Source organism: Tachyglossus aculeatus, chromosome X4, assembly GCF_015852505.1.
Source record: "Tachyglossus aculeatus isolate mTacAcu1 chromosome X4, mTacAcu1.pri, whole genome shotgun sequence".
NCBI lineage: Eukaryota > Metazoa > Chordata > Mammalia > Monotremata > Tachyglossidae > Tachyglossus > Tachyglossus aculeatus.
Genome location: NC_052098.1, coordinates 9,576,210 through 9,590,846, shown reverse-complemented (window position 1 = coordinate 9,590,846; position 14,637 = coordinate 9,576,210). Strand labels below are relative to the sequence as shown.

The 14,637-nt window shown below is 43.4% G+C and overlaps 1 protein-coding gene and 1 non-coding gene across 2 annotated transcripts in view; one reads left to right on the top strand and one right to left on the bottom strand.

Annotated features, from left to right (window-relative positions):
* Window positions 1–14,637, top strand: part of RORB (RAR related orphan receptor B) — a 190,509-nt gene that overhangs the window by 103,309 nt on the left and 72,563 nt on the right. The window lies entirely within an intron of this gene.
* LOC119948597 lies at window positions 10,360–10,497 on the bottom strand. The gene has a single exon (XR_005456982.1). It is a non-coding gene; the product is annotated as a small nucleolar RNA SNORA7 (small nucleolar RNA).

Here is a 14,637-nt window from a genome sequence, read left to right as displayed (position 1 = left end):
CTTCAGGACCTGCTATCTGCAGATGACTGTGCTCTATCTAGAGGCCCCACCAGAAGGAGGCAAGTTATCTGTCATCGTCGTGGGCATATCCTCTAATGGTGGCAGCAAAGCCTTTTAGCTTTAGAGACACGCAGAGGGACATCGGTCCATCCTTTAAGCCTCTGAGCGGATTTGGAAGGCCAGAGACTAAGGACTGTCTTATTGCATATCTGACTCCTGAATTGTGTCATTCCAGAAAGGGGAGGCCCCTTCTGAAGAAGGTGTGTCCAGCATCTGTTTCTGTCCTTTCTCTGATAGCCTGGTCTCACTCAGAGCCTCTATTTTGACACCCATATCCGGACAGTTCACAATGCTGGGCTTCTTCGGGGATGATTTCCATTGTTATCATTCAGTAGCGACCTGATGTTTCACAGCATGATAGTTATTTTCTGTCTATTCGTTGGTTTTCTTTTTGTTTTGGCACGGCAAGTATGACGTTCACCAAGTGCGATCTCCTGGAGAGCTAGTGTGGAGTCTGATGAGGCAGGTAGTGTTTAGGGCACTATTTCTAGCCCCTCCTTCAGTCAGGGTAAGTACGGCATTCAGAAGACAGGGCTCCTTAGAGAACCCAGAGAGTGCCCAGAAGCCGTCGTTCCCTCATCAGGGATCAGATCACCAATATTCTCAGCCACCTACTCGCATCGGACTTTCGTTGCAGGGCAGGGCAGAGGTATTTCCCATCTTCAACAGGATATGCCTGTGAGTTATTTTCTAGCAGTGGCGTTGGATTGTGTAGTCATTTCCACGTTCTCCTCCCCACCCCAGTCCTCCTATGACCAGCAGTACGCATTGTGAGAGAGCCGATCAAGATTTAGGAGTTCAGTCTGTGGTGGTGGGATAGAATATATCTGTAACCTTTGCACAAGTAAACGCTGTTGGGCCTTTATATGCCATTGTTGAGGGTACCACTCACATTTGCCAAGCGAATCATAGGTCTCTATTTTCGCTGTTTTTTACCATTATATATTTATTAGTTTTTTTGATGCTTACCAATGGACCATTGCAATATGGGTTATTATAGAGGCCTTCAAATCCACTAGCAAAATGGAGCTGTGCAGTTGTTGCAGGGTAAGTGGGATCGGTCAGAGAAAAGAGCAACAAAAGACATATGAAGATCTGGAAATTCAGAACTTCAAAAGGATCCTAGTATGGTCTGGTTTGCCCCTGAGATGGCCCTATTTAGGAAGCCATTCAGAATGTAGACATCTACACATGTGCAGAGATAGCTGTGTGTTTCATGAGACATCGGTAACGTTGATCTCCGAGTCAGCAAAATATCCAAACCAGGCGACAGGCATTTTTTGCGTAATTGCTGTTCAGGATATTGTGTGAAAAAAGAATATCAGCATGATAGTTTTCCTAATTATACCTCCAGCTCAGATTTATTCCTGTGCTTTTAAAGTTTCCCAAAAAAGACTCAAACTAATTGATTTCTAGATTTACAAGGACAAAAGAACCTTTCCAAGCTAGTGGCTAATAGTGTGTTAAACAGAGCAATAAACAGTTCACCCAGTTTAACCCAAAACTGAAACTATGAGAGCATAGCTCACTATGTTCTTGTGGCAGGTCAGATCATTAATTTTAGTGCCCATTGGATAACTGATAGAGTAAAAGAGATGCTTTTCATATAATTTGATATTGTTTCATATTATGTCTTTCCCCAAATTGTTTTGAACTAGAGCTGGTAATAGCTCAGGGAAGAGTGGGTTTCCTTCTCACTCCCCTTCAAAACAGGTGTTTTGACACCTGTCTACGTGTTTTGTTTTGTTGTCTGTCTCCCCCTTCTAGACTGTGAGCCCGTTGTTGGGTAGGGACCGTCTCTACATGTTGCCGACTTGTACTTCCCAAGCACTTAGGACAGTGCTCTGCACACAGTAAGCACTCAATAAATACGGTTGAATGAATGAATGAATGAATAATAGCTGACACCTAAATTAATTCCCACTGAATTATTTACATTGCAGGGTTTCTAGGTAGATTGAATGCATTTCATTTATTACTTCAGAAGAAGTCAAGGTCCAAGACTCTCCTACCTGGTTTTATAAGTGCCCACCATTTCTAGGCCCTTGACTGTTATAAAGTGGACATTTTGTACACCCTGAGGTGGGGGAAAACTCACTGCCCCTTCCCATTCTGTATAATGTCATTATGTTACATTGCTTTTATTAAGATGACTCCAGGTTGTTGACCCCCCTTGTTCCAAGCCATTGCCTTCTCCTCCCAGACCCTGTTAACACAAGAACCACTTTCAACTGCGGAAGAGGGAGGGTGGGCATGTTCCAATTTTCAACTGCCACTGCCCTGTGGCCCTTTCTTAGCCAACATCCCCCACTAGCCTGCAGCAAGCCTCCTGAGGGTGCATCCTGGGGTAGGTACATCCCTCACTTACCTTCTTGAAGCCAGCCCTGGAGCCATTTAGGAAGGGGGAATGAGTGAAAGGTCTTTTAATTACTATGGTATAGAGCCCGAATGTTGTTGATATTGTGGTAATAGCTGCAGTAGAATAAGATGTATTGAGCATGCACTGTGCAATGCACTGTAATAATAATAATAATAATAATAATAATAATAATGACATTTATTAAGTGCTTACTACATGCAAAGCACTGTTCTAAGCACTGGGGAGGTTACAGTGTGATCAGGTTGTCCCACCTGGGGCTCACAGTCTTCATCCCCATTTTACAGATGAGATAACTGAGACACAGAAAAGTTAAGTGACTTGCCCAAAGTCGCACAGCTGACAAGTGGCGGAGCCGGGATTTGAACCCATGACCCCCGACTCCAAATCCCATGCTCTTTCCGCTGAGCCACACTGCTTCAATACACTGTACTGTATTTAGGCAGTGCAGAATAAAAAGAGACATGTTCCCTGCCTACAAGGAGCTTACGCTCTGATCGAGGGGACAAACATTAAAATATTTACAGAAGTAGTCCAAATAAGTGAATATGCAATTGAATGTATACCTCTATAAACATGTATACATTGAATGTATACCTATATACGTACATATATAGGTATACACATACACAAGGCTGAGGATGGCTGTAAATAGATTCCTAAGCGTTAGAGTTGGCTGATGGATTTATATGGTTTAGAGAGCTGGGAAATTGTTTGGGTTAGCCTTGTTGAAGGAGGTAGGATTTTAGGAGGTCTTTGAAGGTGTGGAGGTGTGTCAGATTTGGAAAGGGAGGGAGCTCCAAGCCAGAGGAACAGTGCGAGTGAGGGGATGGAGACGGGAGAGATGATAGAATTCCAGAGGTGAACTGTGCAAAACCAATTCAAACATGTCTCTAGAAATCAGGGTGCCGAAAGATAAAGCTGCCAGAAGTGAGAAACCAGGTCACCCGAGAGGCCACACCTCCCCCATACTTTTCCGCCGTGATTCCCCAGTTCCTTTCCTCTCTTTCTCCCTGGGTGATACTTTCCCTTTTGGCTTATATCGGATGATGGATATTGGTGTGGAGGAGGGGCTTGGGATATCAAACATGGTTCTTTTCTCTCCCTGTTGCTCCTCTGCTCCCCTTGCCCCCCATTCCTTCCAGGCTGGCCCTACGGGCCTTTGCCACACTTCCATCTATCAACCACATTGAAAAAGTGCTTTCTTGTTGGTGTTCCCTTTTCTTCACCAAATTCCATGAGGTAAATCATTACTTGTATCCTCAGTTGGAAAAGATAAAACCGAGGCACTGAGAAGATAGGCAATCAACTAAAGGTCACTCAATCAGTCATTCTGGAAAAAAGGAATTAAAACTCAGAGCCTGTGGAGCCAAGCTAAAGGCAGCGTATCCATCTTTGATGGGTCCCAGGTCTGTTCTAAAACAGGTTTGAGGTAGTCTTAATATTTTCCTCTGTCATGAAAATTTTAGTGAAGCAACAAATATTCCTCCCACGGGTACAATCCTTTGCTACATTGTTCAGAATGGCTCTGGCCCCATCACTGGCTACTGCAATTCAAAATTGATAGGCGAGAGAGAGGAGGATCTCTAAACACAGGAAGGATCGCATCATCATTTGAGAAACCCTTTAGCTAAGTGCTTGTTGTTACTCATAATAAGACCATTGCTTATCAGGTAAAGGAGTGTTTGAGTCACCTGAAGAAGGATTCATTTTTATTCTCTGAGACATGTCCTTTCTTTGCATGCTGTTTAAGACTAAACTGCATAAAACAGGATTGACATTATGCAATTACTTGCCTCTTACACTGTGCTAACTTAATTTGCTTTTCATTCTCAGGTATTTAAGAGACCATTATTTTCCCATCAGACTTTAGTGCCTGCCAATTAAAGCACTAGATTGATGAGGTGGAGAGAGAACTTTGTTAGAAAAGGTTTCAGGTAGACATATTGAACACAACTGCTTTGCATTGCTTTTATTTCCTTTTAAAACCGCTCTTTTTTCAGTTTTATCAGTTTGTATGCTATGTTGTTGTTTTTAAATGGCATATTGTTTTAACAGCTCTGATCCGCAAATCAAAATATTTTCGCATTTCTGTTTCCTTCAACAATTCTTGGGGAAAAGTTAAAACAGGGGATATCCAGTCTAGCTGCTGTGCAATTTTCCCAAGTCCTTCTTCCCATCTTTAGGTACCTACCTAAATTACACCCAGTAAGCACATGTAAGATGACTTACCATTGGGGGATAGCACAGTACTGTTTTCCCAGAGCTCAGCTGGATGATTGTCAATGGAACCAGTCTCTAGATTCGCCTGGACCTCTTAAGTCGTGTGATCAAAAATGATTCGTTTTCCAGGGACTCTCAAGGTGGATCCTAAGTAAGGTATAACGACCTCAAATGAAAATGCAAGTGACTTTTCTTCTTATTCACTGTCATTTTAAGTAATAAGTGCTATGGTACTAAGGTCTTTCTATTTCGTACTTTGAAACCTAGTCATTTTCTTTCTCCCTGTGTCATTATGGAAAACGGCTGCACTTTGGAGGTGCAGGAAATCACAGTAATTGCATGAGAACCATAGGGGGAAAAAGCAGGACAAAGGTACGGACATTTGTCGACTCAAAGGAGCATTTTTTTAAAAGAGAAATAATGAATAAAAAGGTCACTCTAAGCAGATTTGAGTCCATATACTGTGCCGTTAAAAATATTTTAATAGAACTTTCACTTGGGATAACTGTAGAACAAGAGGAAGAGAACTATTGGCCCAGTATTTAAGAATTGTTATCAGATCAACTTCATTAGAAAATGTAATTATTTCATCACTTAATGGTATAGCTCTGTATCAGATTTCACACACCTAATGATGTCTTTTGTTCAAGAAAGGCACATATGTTGTTTTGATCATGTAGGTCAACAACCGACCCCTACCCTTTGTTACATAGATCTTCCTGATTCCCCAACGGGCACTGTGCAGGATCCCAATTGGACTGCACAGAAAAATAACCTACAGCCTTTCAAACTACTTTGAATTCTCACTAGCTATTGCTTGGGAAAATCTGTATTATGTACAACAATGTCCATGTCCCTCTCTGTAGTGGAGACTCCTAGTCCAAACATTTGCTAAACAATTACAGAAATGTTTTCATCTAAAATCTGATTTTAATCCACTCTCCCCTTCTAGACTCTTTGTGGACAGGGAACGTGTCTGTTATATTGTTGTCTGTACTCTCCCAAGTGCTTAGTACAGTGCCCTGCACACAGTAAGTGCTCAGTAAATATGATTGATTGATTGATTGAACAGTGCTAACTCCTACAATGCTGTGCATGTAAGAAAGACAGAGTCGCAGAGAGAGCAAGTTCCAAACATCATCACTGCAATAACTGAAAACGCTGGACCTCCATCCGGATACAAACCCAGCTGAACCAGTGTCAGCACATGTGCATGCTTCTGAGGGGGTTTAGTGCCTGGCATAAAGTAAGCACTTAACAAATACCATCATTATTATTATTATTATTATTATTTAGTTCCTACAGGGGGGCTGCTTCAGCAACAGAACCTGCCCATGGAGCAGCTCCATTTTGCAAACATGACCACTCTGGGAATGTTTTGCACTCTCTAACTGAAGGAAACCTAGATTCAATGGACTCAGGGGACCTGGGTTCTAATCCCAGCTCCAGCACTGGCCTGCTGAGTGGCCTTGAGCAAGTCATTTTAATTCTCGGTGCCTCCGTTCCCTCATCTGAAAATTGGGGATTCGATACCTGTCTTCCCTCCTACTTAGACTGTCAACCCCATGTGGAACAGGGACTGTGTCCGACCTGATTATCTCGTATCCCCTCCAGAGCTTAGTACATTGCTTGGCACATAGTAAGCACTTAACAAATCCCCTCATTATTATTATCATTATATTTGAATATTGGGCTGAGTTAGCAGTGTATAACCAACTACCAGTATATCTGCCGTTGTTCCTCCTCTCCTCCTAGAGGACACCTGACTATTGGGCCAATATTACTTTAGTTCCTCAGAAGGTAAATTTCAGGTTTTGATAAGAAATATTTACCTTCCCTGCTTAGGCTGCCCAGGACAGATTCTGAAACACTGGATATTTACCTCTCTTCTGATATTCTAAGATTTTCCAAATTTATGCAGTCTTGGTTCCAAGCTGAACAAAGAAAAGAAGATTTCAATCATTTCATTTTCTGCTTCCCACTATTTTTGACCTTCAGAATGGTTGAGAAGTGGTGAAATTCTGAAAAATATTCTCATCTCCAAAAGCAAATCAAATTTGGCCATTCCATTAATTTTTCAATTCTTAGGATTTCTGCAATCCTTGTTCCCTTTTTAACCCCTAATAATCTTACAGGACCACTTTTCAATTTACCCATAATATCTTCAAGTTGGCTCAGAAAAAAGATCATTTCCTTCATTCAGAGACTTTCCTCATTCAGTCAGTAGGTCCAGATCAAGACCTCTGTTTCAGTTGTCTCAACTCTCCCTGCAGTTTGTGTGCAGTAGAAAACGTCTTTACTTTCTGTATTAAACTATGAGATCATTACTGGCCCCTGCACCAGAATTGCATTATGTAATTTGGGGCCACAGCAAATCAGAGGAAGAGCAGGAAGGTCAGAAGACCTTCCTTGAGACATTTTTCATGGCTCTCTGTGCCATGATAAATCTGACACAGAAAACAACACCAGCAGTAAGACAACTATCCAATTGATCCAACACCAAGATGCAGGTTTAGATGTCATTTATAGAAATAGCAATCTTGATTGCATTCACAGTGTAGCTGGAACTATTTGACTTCATCCCTCTTTCCTCTTCCCTGTCCCTCCTCCTCACCTCTGAAGAGTTTAGAATAAATCAATCAATCGTATTTATTGAGCGCTTACTGTGTGCAGAGCACTGTACTAAGCGCTTGGGAAGTACAAGTCGGCAACACATAGAGACAGTCCCTACCCAACAGCGGGCTCACAGTCTAGAAGGGGGAGACAGAGAACAAAACCAAACATACTAACAAAATAAAATAAATAGAATAGATATGTACAAGTAAGATAAATAGAGTAATAAATATGAACAAACATATATACATATATACCTGTATATATGTATATATGTACAAACATATATACATATATACAGGTATATATGTATGTATGTATATATATATATAGAAGAGAGTATTTAACCTAGAAGACAAATGGAGAAAGAACCAACATGAGGTCTGGAGTCCTCTTTTTGTCCTTTTCCTCTGTAAGTCTGTCTCTATCCCTCTTGTATTTTTCTGTTTCTTAGCTGTCTCTCTTTTTTGTCTTTCCCACCCACCTTTACTGACCATCTTTCTGTCTCCCAGTGTCTCTCTGTATGTGCATCTGAGTATCATTCTGAGATGGTAACAGCTGTAAACGAATTCAAATCAAAAAGAATGAGCGATCTAGTTCAGGTAATTCAGTATTAAAACTGAACTTTGCATCTTCTCTCCTCCATATCCGTGCCCCTCCACAGTAGAGAATCCTAGGCCAAACATTTGGTATGCAATTAAAATAACATTGTAATCTAAAGTCTGATTTCCATTCAGTGAACAGTGCAAGCTCCCACACTGCTGTGCACATAAGAAAGACTGAGTGGCAGAGAAAGCATGTTCCAAACACCATCACTGCGGTAACTCTAATGCTGAACCTCCATATCAAAACAAACCCAGCAGAACCAGTGCCAACACATGCACATTCATTCATTCATTCAATCGTATTTATTGAGCACTTACTGTGTGCAGAGCACTGTACTAAGCGCTTGGGAAGTACAAGTTGGTGACATATAGAGACGGTCCCTACCCAACAGCAGGCTCACAGTCTAGAAGGGGGAGACAGACAACAAAACAAAACATATTAACAAAATAAAATAAATAGAATAGATATGTACAAGTAAAATGAATAGAGTAATAAATATGTAGAAACATATATACAGGTGCTGTGGGGAGGGAAAGGAGGTAAGGCGGGGGGATGGGGAGGGGGAGGAGGGGAAGAGGAAGGAGGGGGCTCAGTCTGGGAAGGCCTCCTGGAGGAAGTGAGCTCTCAGTAGGGCTTTGAAGGGAGGAAGTTTCTGAGGAGGTTTAGTTCCTACAGGACGCAGCTTCAGCAGCAGAACCTGCCCACGGAACAGCTCCTTTTTGCCAGTACGACCACTCTGTTGTGCTTTCCATCCACTCTGTCCCAGAAGCCTACAACCTCGGCTAACCTTAATTTGTCAGTCTTTCAGCTCTCACATTTAACCACCTGCTAAATCTTGCCAATTCCTCCTGCAAAATATTTCCTAAATCAGCCCCTTCCTCCTCTCCCAAAGCTTCCAAACTGGCTCAGGCTGTTGTCAAATCACAGCCAGTATTACTATATCAGCTACTGAACTGGTCTCCCTGCCACCGACCTCTCTCCCCTTACATCTGTAGTCCATCTTTGTGCTCAGGTCATCTTCGGAGACATTTTTTCAGCACACATCACACACTCCTCCAAAAGGGTACATGATGCGGGTGCCCATTGGCTAAACTATGTTTGATTGGATTATGGGAATCCCTGGGGGCCCGGATCTGATCATCCTCCACCCAGGTGATGGAATTGATTTGTGGCACACTCATGAGCTGCTCCCTCTCATTGAGTGATCTGCCAATATTCTGACACAGTGAAATCATAGGGGGACCTGGAGACCAAGAGAGACAGAGAGAATGTTTCTGAAACATCAGTCAGTATCCATATTCATCTCTTCCCTCTCTGGGTGGGTGGTACCTCTGGAGGTCCGGAGTGGGCTGGATGTGCCTATTGAGAAACACACACAAACGCCATCGTGATGTCATGGTCAAGATCAAGGGTTGGGAAGGATTGTAAGAGGCAGAAGTGCCTGTACTTACACCTGTGCCCACTCAACACAATCTGAGCCTGCCATGGAGACACTCAGTCACCCACATCTGTCATTTCCCCAGGGCAATGTCCCAGAGAGACTGCTGAGTGCATCTGCAGCAGGCTCACAGTCACTCAAGATCTGCCACAAGGTGAAAGGGGAACTGCTTCCACAGCCTGCTGTAAATTGGTGTGCTCAAAAACAGGCCCCGGATGGAACAAATGCATCTGCACTAGCCAAGCTCGGTCTTTGAGGAACACAACGCAGAAGAGATTGTTAATTGCACGTCAGGATTCTTCTGCCACATTCACTCACAAGGATCGGGACTCACCATCAGTAGCGTCATCTTTGAAAATGAAGGCCAGATCTCTCTATTTGGAGAGCATTTCAGTAGCATCACCTCTCTGAATTCCCTCCTGTTTCCCAAGGGAGATACATTTTCCCTTTCCCGTTTCCAACTTCACAAGTTGTACAGAGTTTTTATTTCTGACTGAAGCACTTTGGCCACCTTGGCCCAAGTTTAATCAAGATATAGAATCCTGAACAAAGGTCCCTCTGAGGGACTTCAGTGCCCTGGGGAAACTCTTTTGGACTACATCCTCTCATCCCTTGTCACCATTATAGCCCCCTATCTGTGCCGCTACTAATCGAGATTCTGACGGCTCTTTTGTCAGGCCTGAAATTAGCCCATGGTACAAGTTAGACTTGACTGAGCCCACTTTGAGTCCATCATCTTTTCAACAGCAGGATAACCCTGCATCGAACATCTAGCATCTGGGCTATTGAATGATGTTGGAGAAAGCCTTCGGGGATGGTCTTGTCTTATGCTGTCGAGTTGTTTCTGATCGATGGTGACTTCTTGGACACTTGTCTCCCAAAACACCCCACCTCCATCTGCGATCGTTCCGGTAGTGTATCCATAGAGTTTTCTTGGTAAAAATATGGAAGTGGTTTACCATCGTCTCCTTCCACAATGTAAGCTTGAGTCTCCTCCCTCGTCTCTCTCCCATGCCGCTGCTGCCCGGCAAAGGTGAGTTTTCACTTGAGCAGATTGCCTTCCGCTTGCTAGCCACTGTCCAAGCTAGGAATGGAATGGGTATGCTTCTGCTTGACTCTCCCTCCTGTAGCCGAGACTGGTAGAGGACTGGAAACTTTCCAGGTGCCATCCTGAGAGGGTATCGGGATTGATACTATTAGGTTAATGTGAGGGCTCATTGCCTCGCATTTCTATAGCACTCTAACTGCAGATATTCTTTTGCTGTCATTTTTGGTTGTCCTTTCTTACCATAACCTACCTACCATAAATGTGGGGGATCTGTTATCTGCCAAGCAAATAATGACAATGAGGTTAAAGCATGGAAGTATTGTATTCTCCCAAGCATTTAGGATTGTGGTCTGCACACAATAATAATAATAATGATGATGATGGCATTTGTTCAGCACTTACTATGTGCAAAGCACTGTTCTAAGCGCTGGGGAGGATACAAGGTGATCAGGTAGTCCCACGTGGGGCTCACAGTCTTAATCCCCATTTTACAGATGAGGGAACTGAGGCACAGAGAAATCAAGTGACTTGCCCAAAGTCACACAGCTAACAATTGGCGAAGCTGGGATTTGAACCCATGACCTCTGACTCCCAAGCCCATGCTCTTTCCACTGAGCCACGCCTACGGGCAGAGCCACGATAGCCACCCCTGCTGCCCAAATTCAGATGATAAAGCTAAATTTATTTCCTGGCCTGCACCCTGCCCCCAAAAGTTCTGTTACTGCCAATAAGCGCTCAATAAATTCCACTGATTGATAATGGCATAGTGGAGATGAGGACTAACCACATCCACATCCTGATGGCCACATGTCTGCTGTGTGACCTTGGGCAAGTCACTTAACTTCTCTAAGCCTTGGTTACCCCATCTGTAAAATGGGGATTAAGACTGTGAGCCCCACGTGGGACAACTTTATTCCATTGTATCCCCCACAGCGCTTAGAACAGTGCTTTGCACATAGTAAGTGCTTAACAAATGCCATTATTATTATTGTTATTATTATTATTATTATTATTATTATCCATTAGATTGCAAGCTCCTCGAGGGCAAGGACCCGGTCTTTCATTTATGTTGTATACTCCCCAGCACCTGGTACAGTGCTCTGCACATAGTAAGTGCTCAATAAATACTGATGATGTTGCCGTTGATTGAAGTGTATGGCTTAGTTCTCCAACCCATAATCATTTGACAGTGAGCCCAATGTTGGGTAGGGACTGTCTCTATATGTTGCCAACTTGTATGTCCCAAGCGCTTAGTACAGTGCTCTGCACACAGTAAGCGCTCAATAAATACGACTGATGATGATGATGATGATTTGACCTCAGTTTTTGCCATTCGGTTGCTGTTTTCCATCTCACCAATTGAACGGATTGAATGGATCCACCAGGTTGAAAACAAACTGATTAAATCGTTCTCTTTCCATGGGAGAAAGAAGTGTACAGCTCTGGTTTCCCCTTTGGGTGCCGGAGGGGGTGGCTATGGTACCTCTTGAATGCAGAGGGGAGACAGGCTATCTGATTCCTTTCCTGATATGCTCACCCCCAGTCAGGATTAGACCTAGATGGAGAGGAAAAGACAGTCATCGCAGTTTGCCCAGTCACAGGCCACAGACTCTGGACTCACACTGGGCCACAACTCTTTTCTGAACTGCTCAGCCATGCTCTGCGTAAGGTGCAGTCACACCGCGGGGTGGCCTTTGGTCCCTTGCAAGACCAAGGGTAGAGAAGGGAGACAGTTATCATTCCCTCCTTGGCAAAAGAGCACATACAGAGCAGCAACATGGCCACATGGAAAGATCACAGTTTTGGGTTTGAATTTCGGCTCCACCACTTGACCGTTGTGTGACCTTAGGCAAGTCACTTAACTTCTCTGTGCCTAAGTTCCCTCGTCTGCAAAATGGGGATTCAATACCTGTTCTTCCTCTTCCTTTGACTTGGGGGCCCAGGTGGGACCTGATTATCTTGCACTTACCTTGCCCAGTGCTTAGTACAGTGCTTGGCTCATAGTAAGAGCTTAACAACTTCCACAGTTATTATCGAGACAGACCCTAGTAGCACGCTGCCTCCTTCTCCCTTAGGGAAGCAGCCTGGCCTAGTGGAAAGAGCGTGAGCTTGGGAGTCAGAGAACCTGGGTTTTAATCCCATCTTTTCCACATGCTGCTGTGTGACCTTGGGCAAGTCACTTACTTCACTGTGGCTCCATTACCCCATCCTTAAAATGGGGATTAAATCCCGTTCCCTCCTACTTAGAGTGTGAACCCCATGTGGGTCAGGGACTGTGTCCAACCCAGTGAACTTGGACCTGCCCCAGCAGGTGGAACAGTGCTTGGCACACAATAAGCTCTTAACAAGTACCATAATTCTCACTGACAAGGGAGAATAGATCTGCATCAGCAAAGAGTCACTGCTCAAACCGAGGCAGTGTTTCCGGGTCTAGGTGCATTTCTCGTCTTCCAAGCCCAATTTCATCTCATCGCACTTTGCTCTTTCTGGATTCTGCAGTGGATCTTTGCAGAGATGTTCACATGGGCGATTTTAAAACAGATGGACGCCTCATCGAAGTGCACTGCCTTGGGCTTCCAGAGTGCAGATCGGAAATGCTGACATAGTGATTAAAAAAAAAAAGTTCTGGCTTGGTTTTTTAGTGAGTTTGACGCTGCCTGCTGTATTATTGATGATTACTGGAGTCAAAATCTGTCGCTCGACCGTGATGAATTCTGGACATCCAGAGCCAGTTCAACCCTAGGGGAGAAGGGGCAACTGCCCAGGCCCACTGTCCCCAGGAAAGACCTCGACAGCAACTTGGTTAACAACCTTTCTGCCACTGATGGGGAAAGTAATAATAATAATAATAATGGCATTTATTAAGCGCTTACTATGTGCAAAGCACTGTTCTAAGTGCTGGGGAGGTTACAAGGTGATCAGGTTGTCCCACAGGGAGGCTCACAGTCTTAATCTCCATTTTACAGATGAGGTAACTGAGGCACAGAGAAGTTAAGAGACTTGCCCAAAGTCACATAACTGACAATTGGTGGAGCCGGGATTGGAACCCGTGACCTCTGGCTCCAAAGCCTGTGCTCTTTCCACTGAGTCACACTGCTTCTCTGAAAGTAGAGGCATTGACTGTGTATCCTCAGACAAAGCAGCAGGAGTGTGGACTTTTGCCCTGGCTTTGTCAGCCCCAAGGCCACCAGAATGTTAATCTGGCCTTGTCGTAGCTGACCTTACACCCACGTTGCTGCTTCTCCCAGGAATATAATCCAATTTGCGGGGTACGTTCAGCAGTACATTATAAAAATAGCACCTTTATTTCTCCAAGGCTTTTCTTTTAAAAGGCCCAGTGTGCATTTTCTTGGTCAACCCCAGGCTACTCTCCTAATTACAGTATCTAACTCCCCTCCCTGTATTTATAGTTTTACTGGAAAATCTTCACTCTGCATCTGTAGATTAATGCTCGGTCTTGTTAAATTGGGGAAATGATTTTCACCATCTTTTCACTCTCCAAGGTAAACTGAATAATGTTTACAAAGTTTTTTAGAAATTACCAGATAAAATCCTCAGCCAGATAACTGAAAAGTATCAATATTGTACTCTGGGGTTTTCCTATATGCAAGTAGCCAGTTGAGTAGAAAACAGAACTGGAGAATAGATCCAGTTATTTTCTAGCCAGATGGTCAAGAATTTCAAATGAGTGGATGGGGTGTGATGCTAATCATTAGCTTTGTTTCAATTTTCACGTGGCTGTATTCTGAGCAAACGTGATCTGAAACTTTGCCCATTTTAAGGTGTCATAAATTGTCAATTAACTTCTTACCTTAATCTGTGTGCAGCAGATCTGAAAGTCGGGATCACAGATCCAAGTGCAGAGACAATGCAGAAGGGAGAGGAAGCTGGGGAAAAGAGGGCTTAATCAGGGAAGACCTGATATATATATACAGCACTTGTATATATATGTACATATCTATAATTCTATTTATTTTTATTAGTGTCTGTTTACTTGTTTTGTTGTGCATTTATCTATAATTCTATTTATTTATATTGATGCTATTGATGGCTGTTTACTTGTTTTTATGTCTGTCTCCCCCCTTCTAGACTGTAAGACTACTGTGGGCAGGGATTGTCGCTATTGCTGAATTGTACTTTCCAAGCACTTAGTACGGTGCTCTGCACACAGTAAGCGCTCAATAAATATGGTTGAATGAATGAATGAATGAGTGAATGAATATGAGGAGTTCTGTTTTGGACATGTTTACTTTGAGACATCAGCAGGACAGC